This window comes from Dipodomys merriami, unplaced genomic scaffold, assembly GCF_024711535.1.
Source record: "Dipodomys merriami isolate MVZ:Mamm:240054 unplaced genomic scaffold, mDipMer1.0.p SCAF_1042, whole genome shotgun sequence".
NCBI classification, from domain to species: Eukaryota; Metazoa; Chordata; class Mammalia; order Rodentia; family Heteromyidae; genus Dipodomys; species Dipodomys merriami.
This window is the reverse complement of record NW_027202319.1, coordinates 84,745-88,596: the sequence shown is the minus strand read 5'-3', so window position 1 is coordinate 88,596 and position 3,852 is coordinate 84,745.

The following is a 3,852-nucleotide window of genomic DNA, read 5'->3' as shown; positions in this document are numbered from 1 at the left end:
CTGTGAAGAGAATGAGGTCTGATGGTTGTGGTCCTACCCAGGGCTTCACCTGTGGTCAAGAATCGGCTGCTGTGGACTAAATGTTTGGGATAATCCATCTAAATCGATGACTGAGCATGGTGCTACATGTCTACCATCCCAACTACAGAGGACCAGGTCTGGTGGAGCGGTAGAGCATACCTCTCCCAGATAGGAGGACCTCAATCCAGTCCAACCAGAATCATATATTGAGTCTCTGTTTCAGAAATGCACAAGACAGAAAGGTGGCTCCTCAGAGCCAGCGTGAGGAAACAAGCAGGGGGTCATGGTGCCCCCAGAGGGGTGTCTGACCACGGGTAGTGGTGATTTGGGGGCAGCCACTCACCTGTGCTGCTGGGAAAAGCTGCTGGGGGCTGCTCCAGGTGGGGCAAGCATCAATGGCAGTGGCATTGCAAACAGATGGGCCAAGAGCAAAGAACCAGGGCCAGGGACCAGGTCAGTGCTTTAGGAGGGCTGGCAGGCACCTTTACCTGAGGTTTGAAATCCCGCACCTGAGGAAGGGGGGAGGGAGCCAGGGTGTGGGCAGGCTTCTCAATTTCCTACTATAATCCAAAGTCGCTTGAGTCTCTTCCTCACCACTCAGCCACCTCTACCTTCCTCAACTGCTGGTAATGTTGTAAACTAACAGAGGGAATCCAGGTGCTACTGGGCATCACAGAATGTGGGCGTGGTCACCATTCTTGTATCCCATTGGTCAGAAAGAACCATGAAATAATGGGGGTGTGGCTGGATTTCTGTGATGCAAGCAGCATGGGTGGAGTCAAAAAGACAGCAGCTCCCACAGCCCTTTTCCCAGGGACCAATTCAGTTGGAGACAAGAGGGTGACCTGCTTTAGCTGGATGGCTGCACAGATTGTTGTGTATGTCTGTTTGTTACCAGACCCGGACCTTGAACTCAGGATCTGGGAACAGTCTGTGAGCTGCTTTTGCTCAAGGCTCGCCTTCCACACTGGAGCTCTGGGCTTCTGGCTTTGTTGGAACTGAAGTTGGACAGAGGTCTCAAGGACTTTCCTTCCTAGGATGACTTTGACCATGATCCTCCCATTACAGCCTTGTAAGTATCAAGGAGGACTGTTGAGAGCCACTGGTGCCTGCCTAATCATTGGTCTTGCTGATATTCTTGGACAGACCGGTGCGTACCCTATCCCCAGGTTGAAGTGTTGGGAGCTGGAGCCCACAGTTGGAATCCTGGTCCTGCCACCTCCAAATGGCAGGAGATTCTAAGGAACTCATTCCTATCCATATAAATACCAATGGAATGTGATGTATGTCCTGATTGAATGGGCAGTTCTTGAATGATTCTAGGATAAAATTATATACAATATATTATAGGACACTGATCGATTTTAGTTAATTCTTTATTAAGCATTTAAACAATCACATTCATAAAATTTAGACATAATAAAATACATAAGAATTGGGCCTCACATACTGCAAAAGTGCCATTTTTCTGCCAGGTCTGGGATTGAAACTCATGGTCTTAGTAACTCTGTTGCACTGTGTGGGAATGGGAAGCTGGCCTCCTTGAAGTCAAGAAATTCCGGTCTGTTCCTTATGCCTAAAATAGATCCTCACCACTAGAAAATATCGTATTCATTTAGAATTTACATATATGATTTATATTTATATACATTGGTTGACTCCATATTGCATTCAGTATAGTTATTTTATTTTTTGTTTTATTCATGTATTGACCATTTATTTTATTGACTATTATGGAACATAAAACATTGATTACATTGATTACAAAGGATATAGGTCTGCATATGTATTCCACTTCATACCTTACACCCAGAACTTTCAGAGAAAAGGAAAACATGTGTCACCATCATCTTCTTCCTCCACGATTCATTTTTGGTAGTGCTGGCATCTTAACTCAAGGCCTACAAGCCTAGAAGGCCCAATTCATGAATGGGTGAGTGTTAGCATGCCATCCTGGGGCAAATTGAGCTGACAGGGTGTTCCCAGGACCTCAGATCAAGCCCCAGGGGTTACCAAAATAAGAAAAGATTGACATGCAGATGGCAGTACGCTAATAAATATATATCTTTATAGAGTGTCAAAGATGTTATATAAACTACATTCTTACCAATTCCTGGGTATTAATTGTGCCTCAATGTAGTTAATGTAATTAATGTAATGTAATTAATAAATTGTTTCCATTCTTAAACTATTAATGAAATCAATGTCCTGAATTTATTGCATTCCTTTAAGTAATAATATTCATTCAATGCTTCATAAATATTAAATCAATCAGCCTCCTGAAATGATGCTGTCTAATTTTATAAAGCATCATCCATGATCAATTCATTCAACCCTGTCATTGACAACATTCCATTGTTAATCCTGATACTCTGGCAGCCTTCAGCAATGCAAGGTGAAGTACCCTTTGCAACAGTGTCATTCAGACCCATGATGGTCACCATGCAAAGGAAGAAAACGTAAAATGGCCATTTTTGTGCATTGCTTTCCCTGCAAGGCCTGGGGGTCTAGGATCCCAGGAGGAGCTGTAGATCTAGTGGCTGTACCCCAGCCTAGGGTTATCAAAGCTGAGGCAGAGTTGCCATAACCTGAGTTCAAGCGCCGTATTGAGAAAAGTAAAATAAAAAAATTAGCTCCCTGGCTTGCAATTCATGCTGTTTATTCTTCCAGGCTTTGGATTCGAACTCAGGATCTGGGTAAACCTGCAGCAATGGGGATGAAGATAAAAAAGTCAGGCCTGTTCACTAGTACTGAATTCAAGCCCCAGCCCTGGAAACATACTATTTATATACATTGTAAAGATAGGATATTTACTTACCTATAGATGTTCAACCATATATGTTTGGTGTGGTTGTTCTTGTACCTTTTGTTATATTCATTTATTTACCATTGATTGTACTATGGTGAAACCCCTTCCATGTATTACATTGATGACATCTTTTCACAGAGCATATAGATTTATAGAAATGTTCTCCATCATACCAGGATTCTCAGGATCACCAAGGATATTCAGAGAAAAGGAAAACAAGTTTTACACTTCGCTTCTTACTCCACGATTCACTTGTTGGTAGTGCTGGGATCTTAACTCAGGGCCTAGTAGGACCAATTGGCCAATAGGTCAAGGTGAACACACTAACCTGTGAGCTACTAATGAGCTAGGCCATTCCCAGGATCTGACAGTGATCACCAGGGTGGTCCACTACAGTCATGAATTCATAATTTAAACATACGATCTATATTGACATACGTGTGTGTACAACATCTTGTGTTCGGTGAATTTCTCCTTATGTTGTTTCTACTTTATGGAGGTATTGTGTATTTTACTAAGTAAGGTGACAGGTTTAACTGTGCTGACATGGAGGACAACCTGTTCCCATGGTTATAGGGTTACATATGAATAGCCCTTCCTAGTTGAGACGACTTACACAGGAGATGAAAACATTTAAAACAACTGGCTTCTGACATCAGGATGAATATTTTTGTGAGTGCCGGGATTTGAATTCAGGTTTCGATAGCTCTGTTGCACTGAGGGGGAAGGGGAAGCTCACCATCCTTGAAGACTATAATGTCAGGCCTGGTACAGGGCCTGATTTAAAGCCCCAGGACTGAACAAAATAGCAAACGCACCTTTTTATTTTTTATTTTTATTTAAATTTTATTTTATTTTATTTGTGATCATATTGTATGGAGGGGTTACAATTACATGGGCAGGATAATGCGTACATTTCTTACCAAACATTGCAGCCTCCTCCTTTGTTTACCCTATACATCCCTTCCCAGCCTCCCCCCTCCCTCCCCAATCCCAATCATTCTTCTCCCCCAAAACCGACA